This window comes from Triturus cristatus, chromosome 6 (assembly GCF_964204655.1).
Source record: "Triturus cristatus chromosome 6, aTriCri1.1, whole genome shotgun sequence".
Taxonomy (NCBI): domain Eukaryota; kingdom Metazoa; phylum Chordata; class Amphibia; order Caudata; family Salamandridae; genus Triturus; species Triturus cristatus.
This window is the reverse complement of record NC_140589.1, coordinates 1,826,820,687-1,826,837,826: the sequence shown is the minus strand read 5'-3', so window position 1 is coordinate 1,826,837,826 and position 17,140 is coordinate 1,826,820,687. Positions and strand designations below refer to the sequence as shown.

Below are 17,140 nucleotides of genomic sequence, written 5' to 3'. Positions count from 1 at the left end.
TCCTTGGTGGATTAAAAAGTACAATAAAACTGATGATACAACTGATATTGATGATGTTGCTAGACAGGTAAAAAGTAAACAGGAGGTGATGAAAAGAAGGTTTGATGATAAAATGAATGTCAAGATTCCTGACTTTGTTGTTGGAGATTGGGTTAGGATCAGGAAGCCTGGGTTTTTGGTTAAAGGATATTCTAGATTTTACCATCCCATTAAGGTGGTGAAAGTTTGTAAGAACAGTGTGATTACTCAGGATGGAAGAGTCTGGAATGTTAGAAGGGTGGCAAGGTATAAAATGCCTGCGGTTGTTGAATCTTGTGCATCACATAATTTGTCTGACTTTCCAAAAAATGTTCCTCCTTCCACATCTTCTGTGGCATGTAGAGTTAAGAACAATCTTCGCGAAAGAAGGTTACCTGTACGGTTTTTAGATTAACATTTTTCTTTTATTAAGGAGGGAAATGTGTTGCATCCTGTATTATGTAAGCTTCTCTGTTTTGCTTTGTAATCTGGGCTCACTGGAATATGGAACACAGTGTCTGCGTGGTACGGTTTGTGTTCCATGTTCCAGGGGTCGACAGTTGGTGTATTACCAGTAGCTTGATGTGCTGTGTCTCTTCTATTCTACATAAAGAAACAATATTTATAACTACCTTGTTTCCTGAAGTTTGGATTTTACACAGGAGCATTTCGGTCTCTGTGCCCTCAATGAGGGAGCCTCATCCTTCCACAGCTGACTGGAAGTGGTTCTTGGTACTTCGAATTAAATTCTGCATTTAAGGACGTTTTTACTTGCTCTCTCCCCCCTGGTGCTTGTGCTTCCCTCAGCAGCACTCTTGTCACTCTCCTTCACAACCCGCTTATAATGATTTTAGTATTTTTTTATTATGACCTGGCAGCTTCTAAATTCCACTAGGTCGCTCACGTCCTTTTTTGCGCTCACATGCGGTTTCTTTTCTTTTATTTCCAATTTACTGGTTTAAAGTGACTGTCTGCCTTGTCAGATGGGTACATTAAAACTGATGCCATGCATAGCTACAGGGGTGTGCAGATGCATCATAATGCGTGCATCAGTGGCCATCTTGGAATGGGCTGTAATCGAAAACCCAGTACCAAACTACCAGCTGTGTGCGCATGCATCATGATGGGTGTGCTCACATGCCGCCAATAAAACAAGCATTTGCAATGCAACAGGTCTCGCATTTGGGAGAGTTAGAGCTATTGGCGTTGTAAATGAAAATGTGTTTTACCTATGTGTTTTGGTTTGCAGTGCAGTGACCTTTGGTACCTTATTAGTGTTTAGCGATGCACTTTCTAGCGTAAGTAAATAAATAAATAGATACAAAAGATACACAGGATCTGACCTTGTGTAATGTATGGGGGGGAGCAGAGAGAGAGGCAACAGAAAACCAGGAGGAAAAGAGTGCAGGAGACACACTGCACATGTCTGGAGCTGCAGTAAGACATTTCTGCAAGTGACACCCAATAGGAGGGCAAGCTGATTCCCTGCGAGGAGGATGGGAATATGAGAGAGAGAGAAAGAAAGAGAGAGAGAGAGAGAGAGAAAGAGAGAGAGAAAGAAAGAGAGAGAGAGAAAGAGAGAGAGAACAGAAAACCAAGGCGAGACTGCGAGGAGGAAGAGAGTGAAGGGGACACACTGCACATGTCTGGAGCTGCAGTAAGGCATCTCTGGCAGTGACATTCAAGCTGATCCCTGTGAGTTTAGGGGGGATTCCAGCAGGATACGAGAGGAAGGGAGAGACTGAAATAAAGATCAGGAGAGAGACAGCACAACTGTGAAAGTGCCCCCACAATCCGTGTCTTGGTCCCTGCACAGTTAGGTGAGACAGCAGAACAGAGAGAGAGAGAGAGAGAGAGAGAGAGAGAGGGCCCAGGAAGACAGAGCAGGGAGAGGATAGGGATAGGGAGACAGCAAGTGCCTGCAAGGAGCTGTAGTGAGATCTCTGTGACACACAGTCCTACAGCAAGCTGATCCCCGGTGCTCGGGGTGGGAGGGGAGTGGTGAATACAGACAGATTGAGGGGGCAGTTGAGGAACGGGCGGGGGAGGGTGTGAGAGAGACAGGGGGAGTAAGAGCTCAGGTAGGGAGTCGGTGCATGTCTGAAGCTGTAGTAAGATGTCTCTGGCGAGGACTCCCATCCCACAGCCAGCCCATGCAGATTGAGGGAGGAGGAAAGACAGTAGGCAGCAGCGGCAGAGAGGGGGAGAGGACAGGGAGAGGCTTGAGGGGCGAGAAGAGAAAGTGGGAAAGAAAGGCCGAGCAGAAAATGAAACTAAGTCACAGAATCCTATTTCTTTTTTGATCAATATTTTAAAAATAGCAGTGGGGAGTAGCAGGAATGTGGACATAGAAGTTGTTACATAGGGAACACAGACTGGGTTGGTGGAGTAGTTGGAAGCTCTAGACAGATATTATCAGTCTATTTTGTATACCGAGCTGTGAAGTGGGCTTAGCTTGAGGGGTTTATGGTTTGTTTCTGGGGGATTATTTGGACTTGAACTGGTGGAAAATGTGTATCTGAAGAAGTATCGATGCAATTTGGAGAATCAGGGTTGCTAGTGAGGGCGATAGGGCCTTTGTGGAGACCTTGCGAGCTTTCTAGGTCCAGGCCAATAGCTCAGCCAGTTCAGGGCATTACTTTGCATTCTGGTACTCGTCCGATGTACCGCATGACAAATTGTAGAAAGCAAAGAAGAAACCTATTTTGGATAGGCCCATAGGGATTTTAAATTATACAGACGTAATTTCATACATTTTGCATTCCACTGGTAATGCATTCGTGGCATGACTATTTTTTTATAGTCGGAAATGCACCTGTTGAAATGTTGATGCAAGGATAGAGTCTCCACCAATGTAGAAGATGCTTGAAGAGAAGCGTCACGTGACAGCAGACACAAGCGTCTTATTATCCATTTTAAGTACAAATGATTTACCTCAAATGCATTTTGTGAACTGATCAATAGACCACACACACCCTAATGTCCCTTTCTATTACAATATATTTTTCAGTTCATCATAAGACCCTAAGACCAAATATTACAATTCAAAATCGAAGGAAAATAGAAAGTATGGATGTAATGACCCTTCCTTTCGCCAGGTCTACATGTTGCAAGCCATTCCCCATGGCTTTTCTTCAGGACCAAGGAACTAACTCCCTAATTCAGCTCCAATAATATAATTGACGCAAAGTGACTTCACACACTCTGCATGCTTATAAATATACTGATCACCTAACTTGGTGTTAATGTCTTTCAACCGGTGATATATATGGAGAGAATTAGCCTGCCATAGGCTATGATAGATACAAAGGTAACTGGACGCTTTGACCAGCTAGATAGGTGAAGCGCGCTGTGCAAAATAGCTTTAAAAATACCTTAAAGTGAATAAAAGTCCATGTAGGGTTAGAAAGGGGCTGTTTAATGAGGTTTTTAGGTGACCACATCTATAAGGAATAGTGATAATCCCTATGATTTGAACACACATTGCAAACAACACACTTAACAATACAAAAAAACATATAATGAATACACTACATACATAAATAAAGGAAATGTTTTGCTCAATAGGTCCTCCGTTGGCATCCTCCTATTAGAAACTTCAAGTGAGTTATTTTGCGTGACACTGCATAGTGTTCCATGACTCTTGGTTCAAACTATAGAGGCTCCCATCCTGCCCTTCATAACCGTCACTAATATCTGCAAAATTTGTCAGACATTGATTTAGTTGTTTTTTATCTGCACATTTTTTTCGTTCTTATTTTTTGCTTTTTATTTCCTTTTATTAATTGGAGTAGTTTATTCCCCCCTTTTCAGCCATTCAAACACGCTAATGACAGTGGCCCTCCCAGACCCCCTGATGAGGAGACGCTACCAATGCGCTTCCTCAACTGCAGCCTGCGGTGGCCAATAGGAACAAGGAAGTGGTTTCAGCGAGAGCCACCATTTTGACTCGAAGCGCGACACTAGTTGTCTGTCGCGCTGCAACACAGAAGCGAGTACGCACAGCCCACGCGCCTACCTGATTATATAAAACGGCACCATAGGTCAAGGAAGGTAACATTCAGGCACCGGTGTACTTCCTTTAGATTATTCAGCATGGGGGTCGCCTTGATGTAGTACGGCATAACCGATTCTTGTCCACATGGAAGGATAATTTCTTTACGTGCTCAATTTTGATTGCCCTGATATGCTTATATACTCACAGAGTGAGACTACAGGCTCGCCTTGCCACCACAGAACCTATGGAGCAAAACACGGTGCATGAGGGTTATATGAAAAAGCCTTGCACTTTTTTCCACCATGCAGGATGTTAACTCCCACTGCAAAGACGGGCTCTTTTTTTCTTGATAGATATTCTTTCACCAAAACCCTTTCTTCATTATTGTGTACTTTTGTTTTATTTTGGAGAGACCTTATCATGTGTTATGTGATGTTTGCTGTATTATTTACATAGGAAACATATTCTGGGCCTGGCTGGTGCACAGGCTTTAAGATCAGAGTCGGGACCTTGGCATGGCTCTCCCAGTTTGTTGGCTTGCCCACCTTTAAGCAGTACAAGAAAGGCCTCAGAGATATCAAGGGGTCTAGCTTTGTGGGCAATGTGGAGATATTTGACTGGTAGCCACTGTAGCAGTCAGTTGGGCAGACGTGCACCGCAAGGTAGGACCCCTGTTTTGCTTGACGGCCTCTTTGGCGTGCATTTTGACCACGGGCTACAATATGCACTTGATTTCCTTCTTTTATCAGATTTTTCAGAAGTACAGTGTGAATGGAGATTAAAGACATTTTACTCTGAAGAATCACCCTTTTCATAGGATACCCTTTGAAGCCCACTTTTCCAATAGATTAAGGAAGGAGGACACCCTCTAAGGAATGGACAGGCCTCGGAAAATCTACTTGCCCACTCGCTATGGCGAGTCAGATTTTATCAGGTCGAGCTATTTATAGGAACTACTTGTCCGTTCTGGCAAGTGAACTTAAAACTGGAACAGAACAGGTGTTCTGTTCATTCAGAAAGTGAATGAGCAATTAAAACGTCTTTAAATCTTGTTCATATCTTGACACATTTGCTGTCTGTTCAAGGAGAGAGGTGAAATGCCGGTTTGTCTGTTTACTAATTGCTGCTAATCTTTTCCTGGAAATGGTGTTCACTTTTCTTTCTGTTATTACAGTTAGAGGTTTTTGCCAAGTGGTCTATCGGACAAGCATTGTGAAACAAAAGGCTGTAAGATGTCAGTTTTTTTCTAACACAGCATTGAAACAGATTATAAATGAATACTACAAATATTTAAAAATATATTCGGAGTTACAAAAGCACATTTTTTTTTATTTCAGAAGTGTGATGCAAACAAAGATTCAAATAGGAGCAAAACAAATCAGAACACTTTACTTGGTGATGTGCAAATGACAATTATTTGCAGAAACTCTATATTTCCAAACATTGCTTGTACACTATAAAGTTTTAGCAGTAAAACCGCATGTTAGTCGGAAATTGTGTGGTCTTTTCAATAGAAAATCTGCTGATTGCAAATGAGTGTGCTACCACTTCATGCTTTAGGTATGTATTTATTAAAAGTGGTGGTTTTTAAACATGATTTGAGAAACATTCCTGCACCTGTCCTGATGACTATGTACTTAATGAACTAAGAGGCATGTCAGCCGTCGTGTGTATCCTATATGTGGCTAGATTTGTGTTATATATTAAGCAAAAGTTTAGTCTATTAAATCAAACAGAAGTGTTTTTTATACAGCAGACATGCTGAACTCACGTATTTGAAGGTGCTCTCATCTCATATGTGATAAAGAAGAAAATGGTGGCTCAGTGAATTAAAATATTTGACCAGGATCACATAATTTGAAACCAGTTTATGGGTCAAGATTAGATTTAGAGTGAGTAGATTATTTAAATCACTAGCCCTGCAGGTCTAGTAACACTTATGATTTTCCGAGGCCTGATGGGTGAGTGGTTGCTTTTCCTTTAAATCTTACTGGATTCCATTTCTTTGTACCGTCCTTGCAATCCCCTGTTTTTCATATATTAGTCAAGGTTATCTCGCCATACGGAACGGATGAGTGCATTTCCCACCACTGACCGGTTTGCATTTTATTTTCTCGTACAGATGTCTCAAGCAGGTGACTTTTCACAGATTCATGGATGAGCAACAAAAAAAAACATTTCTGCACTACTGAAATTCTCTGACTGCACCATGAATTCACTATTTCATTACGTGAGTGCGCAGTAAGTGTACCAGGATTCTTTACACGACTTGTTTGACATATACACATGCCAATGACACTGTTCTATTTGAACTGGTAGGGTGCTTTTCTTTGTTGCCCTGAGGAAGACCCCGCATGTACTTGGGGTTGAAATGTCGAAGTACCATTCATCAGTAGCACATGTGTGAGCTACCATGAAAAGTACCATTACGTTTTTGTGGACATGACTGTATACTAAAATTGAATATTCATTAATTGTAAATGTTTCATCTCTCACGTGCACCCTCCTTTGCATGAGCAGTTTCTAAGCATTTCACACTGAATGCCTTCTCGAGTTAGGATGTTTCTTGCATACCTCAGACAAAACCTAATATATGTAAATATTTTATGACCTCAAAGTCTGGTAGGTGTCAATAGTATCCGTGAGGGATGAGCATGTACCAATGTGCCTCCAGCACTGTACAGGCATGCCTCAGTGGCTGCCAAGGGTGAGCTATATGTTAGGTATTCTTGATATTAACATTCTTTCTAGATTACATGCAGATCTTCTGTGCAGGTTGATGCCCATGTCTATATGTGATGCATACATGTCCACAAACATTTTAGGGAATTCTTTGAAATCATGACACTGTCCATTCTCTTCTGTGCAGGGGCTGGCCTGGCCATATTGAGCATGTCTGCTTCATCCACAGAGTACTGGATCATGCTGGTTGAAAATTAAACTTGAGCAGTCGGTAGTCTTAGGGGATTGGTCTTTGCCGCATGTTTTGGATTGTAGAGGGGTGAGTCACATTCTGATAACCTTAGAGGGGATCTGGCATAAAGGACAGAGCTGCCGACTTTGGAACTGGGCCACTGGGTTCAATCATGGCTCAATATCATGTAGGCAAAACACTTGATCTATATGTGCCTACAAAAAACAGAAATTAAAATAATATGTCTTTACGTTGTGTAACTGGTGCTCATTTAAAGCGCTCCAATACCTTCAGCTCGAGTTGGCGCTATACAAAACTGCAAAAAGAAAAATAACAGGCACAGAATATCGGTACACGACCAACGTGACCAGGTCCAAAGTACGTGAACACGATGAAGCGGACTCCCAATCCTGCTGAGGAACACGGCAGAGGTAGGACAATTAGATCGTAATTGACATGTTATCAACTACAGGCTGCATAGAGAAGGGAGATAAACGATGCTCTTTCAGTTAAATATATATTCATTTAAGAAAGAGGTTAACTCGCCTAACGTGGCAATGGTCACTGCGTCGCAAAAGAAAATTGCTCAGACTGTTACAAACTACGAAAAAACTAAGACTGGAGGAACTTCAGCACAACCAGAAACAAGTGGACGAATGCCAAGCAATGGTATATATAACACTACCTCTGCTGAAAAGCACACCTGCTACTGAACCACCAACTTCTATATTATGTTCACGACAAAGTCTCCAGAAGGCATACACACACACACACACACACATGCCATATACTAAAGGCATAAAGTCAGTAAGTCCCACTCTACAGCTACATCAGTATTGGTAGGACTGTCCACCAGCCATCCTGTCTAGAAAAACCAGTTCCACCACGCGGGGAGATGGCAGGTAAAGATTCACCCATGCAACACACTAAACCCTGGGGTTTCCCAAGGGAGGGAACTATAACCTACGGGGTATTCAGGGTGAGCTGGCCTCCAACCTTAACATGTACACACCAAGAAGTTACCCTGAAGGAAAATGATAGGGAAATTACAAGGTACTTGGTGGAGTACCAGGTATCTAAAAAAAGTGAAGGACTGTCCTCACACACCACCAGGTGTCATGCTTCATCATTGGCAGTCCTTGCTCTCTAGAAATTCTGTTTGGTAGAGAGCGGGCCTACACCTGGAAACAGGGAGGCACTTCTAAATCTAAGTGGGGGCCCGTAAAGGTGAGTAGTTTGAAAACCAATGTAAAAGCCAAAATACCCTGTAGGCTGCGGCTTAACCTACGACGATTCTACCACAGAGGTACACCTAAGGACAGCGCACAACCCCCCCATGGTAGATACGGTCACGCAGAAAAGCAGCAACCACGCTGCACCACCCATATGCACCCCTCTTTCATGAAGGACATAAACCCTTCCTCTACACCCAGCTTGATGATCAGTCGCCAGGTACATCTTGAACCAGGATGGGATTTAACCGAGTCTACAGAACATTAACCTCAGAGTGAGAGTGGTATGAAGTCAGGCAGCTTTACCAGACTCCAGGCCAGGGGGCTCCAACCTTTCCTGTAATAAGAGCTGCATTCAGTGAAAATCATCCTGAGCTGCTAATGTCATTTGTTTTGTAACAGCGGCAACATCAGACAGATCACATTAGTGGCCACCACATGCAACATTCCCAGCAGTGATCACTTTAGTCCATCAGGCATAGCTGGCAGCAGTAATGTAAAAAGGCTTTGTCAATGTGGAATACCTCTACTTGCGTGACATATAACAGCCATCGCTGCAATGCCCCTGCCACCAAGGTAACACTATTAGTCTATAGGTCTCCCCAATGCCACATGATTTATCACTCAAATATCAGCTGGAAATATAGCTTGGAAATTCAACAGTTTTCTAAAACATCAGCTTATGAGATCTGAAAATACATATTTCCGTCTAGAATACATGCCTTTCAATTGTTTATACATATATTATTTCAACCAAGCCAAGGCTTCTAATTTAGTAGCTTGGGCTGCACACATGAGAGCTACCAAGTACATGAGTTCCTCATTGGAGACTGCTGCTCTAGTCTTTTTGGCTATCAGGGGTTCTTCGTCGAGGCTCAGTTCTTAACTCTTTATCCTTAAAAGAGCCAAGCCCTCACATTTAGATGTGATCTCTCTGTTGCACAGGAAATCCTGACTCAGGATGGATCACTGACTTGAATCTTTATTGATGAAACACAGGGTGACACCCCTGCCATGCTCAGTTCACCCCTTTGCTCGTGGAAAGTGAAAAAACACAAATCTCTACCAAAAACAAAACAAGGCGGGCGGAGTGAGTTATGGTGCATGGTGGGCATTGTACACCATAACAACGAATTGCAGTGTTTTTTCGGTTTCTTTCTTAGGCTGAACCTTAATTAATCTTTAAATGTTTTTTGCAGTACATATATACTGGATAACAGATATAAAATGTAAACATAATTATACTAAAAAACAATCGGTATAAAAATCCGGGATAGCAAAAGGAAAACCAAACTAGTCATTAACAATTGAGACCCTGCTGTGGTACTAGGCGGCGTGCCAATAAGCCCAGCCCTATAAAGCCAGATAAAAGACCAGAACAGAGGCGCAGGCGGCTCTTCCAGTTTACATAGTACATTCAGTGATGTACTAACAAAGGGCTTGGCTCTGGATTGGTTTGGCTGTCCGGGAGGGTTTCCATGCTACAATTTACTTTAATCATCCAGGCATGGTTTACCATAAACCACAGAACACGTGATAACTATTAGGAGTAGAGTAGTTTCAGCCACAACAGAAAACAGAAAACATTTAGATGCACACAGCGAGTATTCTCAGCAAGAAGGCGACATATGGAGATGATTAAAGAGCAAAACCAAAAGATATTAAATGCAGCCCACAGAGACCACGGTGCAGCACGTGGATTGGACGACAACCAACTTCCCGACTGGGAGCTCGGCATCAGAGCAGCATCCAGTTTAATGTTATTATGACAGATTATGTTACATCACCAGGAGTTGAGCAATGCGCCTGCAGACTATCAAATGCAAAGTAAAACAAGGACACCAAATGAATAACAAGCATTGGCAAAGCCAATAGGTCGCGCATATGCAACAGCTATTGCCAATGTGTTTTAGCCATGTTGTACACCAGTGTGGCTGCTGTTCAGCATGGCTAAATGTTAGTGGAGGAGAGTGACAAAGAGTGGAGTAGAGTGGAGTGTCACAGAGGAGCATACAGTGGTATATAAAGTAGAGCAGCGCTGAGTATAGTGGCGTAGAGTGGCCTAGAGGGAAGTGTACTGTAATGGTGTAGAGTGGCATAGAGTGGAGTAAAGTGTTGCAAACTGCAATAGATTGGAGTGGTGTGGCATAGAGTTGAGTAGAGTGGAGCGGCATAGAGTGAAGTGTCATAGAGGGGGTGTTGTAGAGTGGCATAAAGTGGAATGGCCTAGAATGGAGTCAGAAAGCGTGCCGCAGAGTGGAATAGAGTGTGGTGGAGTCGAGTAGAGTATTTTAGAGTAGAGGGGCATAGACTGAAGGGACACAGAGAGGAGCAATGTGTTGCAAACTGCAGTAAAGTGGAGTGGTGTAGAGTGGCATAAAGTGACAGAGTGGTGTGGAATAGAGTAGAGCGGAGTGGAGTGGTATAGAGTGAAGTGTCATAGAGGGGGTGTCGTAGAGTACAGTGGCATAAAGTGGTGTGGCCTAGAATGAAGTGGTATAGAATGGTGCAGAGTGGAATGGAGTGTGGTGAAGTGGAGTAGAGTGTTGTAGAGTAGAGGGGCACAGAGTGAAGTAAAGTGTTGCAAACTGCAGTAGAGTAGAGTGGCATAGAGTGGAGTGGTGTAGAGTGGCATGAAGTGACAGAGTAGTGTTGAGTACAGTGGAGTAGAGTGGAGCAGAGAGGCATAGAGGCAAGTGTCGTACAGGAGGTGTCAAGAGTGGCGTGGAGTGGAGAGGTCTAGAATAAAGTGGTATAGAGTGGCGTAGAGTGGAATGGAGTGTGGTGGAGAGTGTTGTAGAGTAGAGGGGCATAGAGTGCTCTAGAGTGGAGTATGCATGGGGTGGAAGTGCACTGCCATTACAGACAACATATTTTCACTTGAAATGACCATTACATTTGCACATACAGTTTTCCTGATAAAACTATGCAGCGCAATAACAATACTGTGTGGAAATAGCATCACCTAGTGGACTGATTTGGTTCGATCGTATTAAAATATTCGTTTGCATCACACTTCCAAATTACAAAAAAAAGTGCTTCATTTGTGCTTTCCAAATGCTGATACATCATGAAATATTTGCACAGTTCACTTACCGACATTTACATTTTATGTGCTAGATAAAAACCTTTTCCTTCCCAGTACCTGGCAAGATTTAAGCATAAATCCTCTCACCTTGAAGTCATAGAGGAAAAGTAAACACCGGCTCCCTAGGATGACAGCCTCTGTCTTTGAATGCACAGCAAATGTGACAAAATAAGAAAACAATTTAAAAGGCCTGTTTACAGAATGGAGGACTTGTGGAAGAATACAAGGAGCAATGGCAAACAAGTCCACGTGAGGGACAAAGACATGCTGGACAGCCTAAAACACATAGCTACCAGTTAGAAAGCCAGAAAATGTGAGTTACAAACCAGAAAGCCAATAGTAAGCAATGGGTGGAATGCATTCCCAGAGAAGCTTTCGGAATGCATTCCCAGGAAAGCTTTCAGAATGCATTCCCAGGGAAGCTTTCAGAATGGCCGCAATAACTCTTTTTGCAACCAGACAGCTGCACTGTCTGGTAGACTTCGACCTAAAAATGGAAGCAAAACATTCTGGGTAATGATGTAAAAGAAATTTATAGCACAAAAAGGTGCTTTACTGCAAATGAGGTTAAAACTGGATGCACACATTGTCAAAGGCAACATGGGGAGGCATGGTTAATATGTGGCCAGAAAGGGATATTTATGCACACAACACAGGACTTCCAATCTATCTAATTGTCTGATGAATAAGTTAGTTACCTGAGGCAATGCCTTATCTGGTAAAGACTATCTAGTTGCAGATTCCTTACCTTAGAATATTCCCCAGGAGTCAGAATGGATCTGGAAGTTTTCAAGCAGCACCCCTGAGCGCCAGTAGGTATCCATGTTGGCGTCATCGATGCCGGAAGTGACATGCGCGGTGCGTATATAGGTGCCACCTCGGCATACTGACATTCGTTTCTTTTCTCGACTTTCCATGCTAGGACCAGGGAGCCATGATGAAGACTGACATCTGCTGTGAATTTGTAAGGCCGTTAGAATGGTGACCCTCAAACTGTAAACAGTTTGCAGAGCGGTGAGGTTGAGAGTGTAGGCACGGAATCTGCAGCTAGGTAGTCTCTACCAGATAAGGCATTACCAAAGGTGACCAAATTGTTCATTTGATAGAGACTTTAAGCTGCAGATTCCTTACCTCAGAATAGATACTCAAGCAATGCCTGCCTGGAGGTGGGCCTGTGAACCGACAAACCATGACGTACTGCAGGACCGAACATGAAAAATGGTCGTCAAGACAGACTTGACTGTCGAGGCAATTGTGCTTGGTAAACATGTGCACAGGTGCCCACATAGCTGTCTGACAGATGTCCAGGATAGGGACTCCGTGAGCTAATGCAGTGGTTGAAGCCATGGCTCTGGTGGAATGAGCATGCAATCCCTCAAGGGGTAGTTTCTTGACCATAGAGTAGCAGATTTTAATGCAGAGTACTATCCATTTTGAGATGAAAGGGCAGTTGCGTAGCAGCTCAAAGGGCACACACAACAAAAAGACCAGAACCAGATTTAAATCCCACTGATGCATGATGAATGCCCTTAGGGGAGACCTCCGCGCCCGTTCAGCGGGCTGTTGCCACGTGAGTCGGGAATTCAAAACTCAGCCATAGTAAATCCTTTTTCTACATCCACCCTGTGTTGGAGTAAAAGATACCAAATACAGTGGACCATTCTACTCTGGAAGACTTTTTGTACAACGGATTACCGAGAAAGGACTCCGTTGAGGCGTCGTGGATGCACCAAACTGTCCTATTATTAGCTACTACGGACGCGTTTAATATGCTTCTGACCTGATAAAAAATACAGGGCCGGATCTTAATGGACAAACAAAGTACCAGTTAACAGAAAAGCGTGGATAAACGTGATCATTTGCATGTTCTGAATGACTGCAGACCTACAGAGAGAAAGATCTATATAGCGGACAAACATTTGGTTGATGTGCAAAGACATCATTCCCACATTTGGAGATTATACCCTAACCACTCGCCTGAATCTTTTGGTAATCGTGGTCCTTCCTGAAGAAGGTGGTTCAAAAGTGATAATACCCACCGAAATATGCGCTGACCTGGATGTATGATACCCAACCCACAACACTGTCACGAGACTGAGGTACATCTGTATTTACTGTGACCACTATAGTGTATGTAATCTTGGGAGGGTAGGATATGGTTCGTTGAACAAATGAGAATGTATGTTGGTGTGAGAGGCCAGTATGCAAGTGTGGTCAATTTTTAGGGGTTACACAATTGTATGTGAATGACACAGATAGCATTGTCTATGTTTAAAAACAATGCCTATGTTGGCTTTTTGCAACAGGTGAAATTCATATAAAAGGAATGTGGAAGGATAAAAGTTAAGTTGTACATACAAAACCAATGCCTTTTATTTGTTTTGATACAAATGATTTCTAAATACATTTTATGTATGAAAATTATTCCAATTTGTTTTTGCAAGTTTGTTATGTACTCATTGCGAATAGCCCCATAGAGCTGTAGTCAGCCTGTATAAAAGCAATATAGGTCTAGTGGGCATTTTCTGTATTGATTGATGATGGTTGTCTCCCCCTTTCTACCAGACCTCAAAAATAAACTTTAGTGGGTACCTCTTTGAGAATATCTTGGCGTTTGTATTAATAAGAGAAATTGGCTGGTATGATCCGCATTCTGTTGGTGGTTTACCCTTTTTTAAAAAGAACATAATCTGTGTCATAATCCACGATTCCAGTACCTCCCCACTAGTGGCCACATATTGTATTACCCTGGTAAGGGGCAGAAGCATAATCTTTTAAAAAGATTTATAAAATTCTAATGGCAATGAATCGTCTCCAGCCGCTTTCCCCGTTGGTAATGCTGATAGTGCCAACTCCACTTCTTCTATCGAAACTATCTCATCTAAAATAGCAGCTTTCTCGACATCTACTACTGGAAGACCGCTATTATCAATATTACATAGTATCTCATCGCGATTCGCTGCCCAAGTGAGAGAATAAAGCTGTTGATAAAACAGCAAGAATTGGTCCAAAATGGCTGAAGATTCGGTATGCAGAAACCCATCTGCACCCTTTATATTACTTATCCTAGTTTTAGCCTTCGCCTCTGCAGTCTGATAAGCCAATACGTGTCCTATGTGCTCCCCATATTCATATTTTTCTAGACGATGTTTACTATAGCTAGCCGCCATTTTATCCCTTAAAAACTTTTTCACTAAGGTTCTTGCATCTATTAACGACAGAAGCAAAGTATCTTGAGCCATTGAATCTTTCTTCACTAACTCCACATGTTGTTTCTCAATGTTACGTAAAGTATGCACCAGTGTCCCCATTTCATTTTTACGCTTTTTATTCTGTAAAAACATATATTTTTGTGTAATACCACGGACGTACGCTTTCATTGTGAAGCCAGACAATTAATGGGGATGCTGACCCTGTGTTTACTCTGAAGAATTTCTCCAGTTGCTGAGCCATATTCACCAAGTATTCGCTGTCTGTCAACAGATACCTAGGGAAGGAAAATGGCCGAACTTCCCTCTTCTCAGCTTCAACCCGACAAGAAAAAATAATGGGGTTGTGGTCTGAAGTCACCCGGGGGCATATTTCCATCTTTGATGTTGTAATTAAGCCGTCAGAAACCCAGGCCATATCTATCCTAGAATAAGATTTATGAGGGGCCGAATAAAATGTATAGCCGGGTATTGTTGGATATATGTGTCTCCAAGCATCCTTAACAGACTGAAGCCTTGCCATTTGTAATATCGCAGCACGGGTCTTACGCATTCTAGAATTAAGGCTTTTTCCAGTAGAGTCTATACCATAATCTATGATGCAATTAAAATCCCCCATAATCAATTTTTCACCCTCCCAATTTAACAATTCTAAATTAAGATATTCAAAAATAGCGGGATCATCCACATTAGAACCATATATTACACAGGCCACACATTTTTTACCCCACAACTCAAGCTGAGCCAATGCCCAACGTCCCCATTGATCGGACTGACTTTTAATCACTCTGCAATTAAACCTCTTGTCTTTTAAAATTGGCCACTCCTTTTATAGATACTGATTGAGTGGTACAAATAATAGTATCATACCCTAAGGGCTTTAGCATGTTTCGATCTTTGTAAGCAAGATGTGTTTCTGTTGAAAAAAACAATTGAGGCTGATATATTCGCAGCTCTTCGCGAACTAATCGTCGCTTAGTTGCGCTATTGAGACCAGCCACATTGCAGGCCATACATTTAATCCAATTCATGGTAGAATTTCTAACTTTTGAATAGGCCCCCTTTTCCTGCCTCCAATGTCCCCTAGAAGATAATGATTATACCGCCTTCTGATCCAAAAAAAGAAAACTGGAAACCTTCCATTTACCCTAACCCAGCAGTGCCCTAATGATGATTGATTTTTTGTGCCCCATTTTCCCCCCATCAAACTCAGACACCCACCCACCACCCTGTCCCTTAGAAGAGGACTCCCCCCTTTTACCAGCTGCCGCTGATAAGGCAGCCCTACAGAGCCACAGCCACAGCCATGATGATCATCCCCACACCTCTTCGTTCTACATCAACACCTTTTTTTTTTAGATAGCGCTTAATTTAGCCTATTGCTAAAAAAAAAGGAAAAAAAAGGAGAGAAAAGGAGAGAAAAGATTCATGATAAGCAGGGCTCAAAACAATCATTAACCCCTTCAGCGCGTCGCGGATTACCGCGCTGTGCTGAAGGGTTCTTGCGCGGGCGGGGCCGTGACGGAGCGGTTCCGTCATGCGCACAGCGCGACCGACGCGCATGACGGAACCGCTACGTCACAAGCATCGAAAGGGTTAAGAGAAGGAAGAAGACAATAACAAACCCACTTGGTTAGAGAATAAAAAAAAACAGAACCCCCACAAATCAATTAGGCTCTTAGTTCATATCTGTAAATACCATAAGACCCAATTCTACATCTTCTCCGCAGCTTCTGCTTGCCACTTGGCCACTGCCTGTCCTGTTTCTTTTTCTTCCATAAAAAAATAAGTATGACCGTCTTTGAGAACTTTTAAGCGTGCGGGTTCTTGCAGAAAGGCCTGAGCTCCAAGGGCTTTTATTGGGTCTATAAATTGATGTAGCCTCCAACGCCTATCCATTGTAGCCTTACTTAGGTCAGATCTTACAGAAAAGGTAACTGATTCAGCTAAAACTGGAGAGTTAGGTCGGGCTTTCAATGCAACTGCCTGTCTCAGTAAGAAATTTCCTAAATAAATCAAAAATGGACGAGGGTATTGACCCCCCCTTATTCCTCTGGACTAATGGTAATCTGTGAACCCTTTGCAGTTGAGAGTCCCAGTCCCAGTCAGAGAGGTCAGGAAAGGCCTTCTGGAATAGTTGGACCATGTAGGCCCTCGGATCCGCCCCTACTGCCCCTTCTGGAATACCAAAAAGCCTAAGATTTTGTCGGCGCTAACGATTTTCCATGTCCTCCAGCTTGGTCTGTATGCCTGAGACCGGACCCTCATGCTTCTTAACAAGAACATCTGTAAGTGCTGACAGTTCTTCAGTGTCCGTAACTCTCTGCTGCAGCTCTGAAATATCTAGAGTTAGCCCTTCAAATTTGTCCGCCATCTCCTGCAAAGACTGTTGCATTCTGCTGTTATCTTCTCGGACCTGCATATAATGTTGTTGCGCCTCCTGCCTTTGCTCATTTAGGGATTGTAGTATCAGGCAAAGTGATGGTGTCAAAGCTTCTTGGCTACCTGTTGCTCCATCCCCTAGTTGGGCCATCCCCTGGGTAACATGAGTTCCTTCTGTAACATGTACATCTCCAGAGACTGGGAATGTAGATTGCATCCCATCCGGGGGCCCCAGCTTAGAGCTATCCTCTACTACTATGGGCGAGGGGTGAGCCTTCGTTGGATTACCCTCGATTGGGC

At 42.9% G+C, this 17,140-nt stretch overlaps 1 protein-coding gene and 1 long non-coding RNA gene across 5 annotated transcripts in view; one reads left to right on the top strand and one right to left on the bottom strand.

The window, feature by feature from the left end:
* The window catches only part of LOC146822112 (uncharacterized), a 55,745-nt gene extending 48,567 nt beyond the window's left edge, over positions 1 to 7,178 (top strand). The window contains exons 3-4 of the long non-coding RNA XR_014963230.1: positions 6,138 to 6,256; positions 6,885 to 7,178. This is a non-coding gene — a long non-coding RNA (uncharacterized LOC146822112). The remainder of the gene's footprint in view (positions 1 to 6,137; positions 6,257 to 6,884) is intronic.
* DTNB (dystrobrevin beta) overlaps positions 1 to 17,140 on the bottom strand; it is a 716,394-nt gene that overhangs the window by 442,292 nt on the left and 256,962 nt on the right. The gene's annotated exons all lie outside the window — the stretch shown is intronic.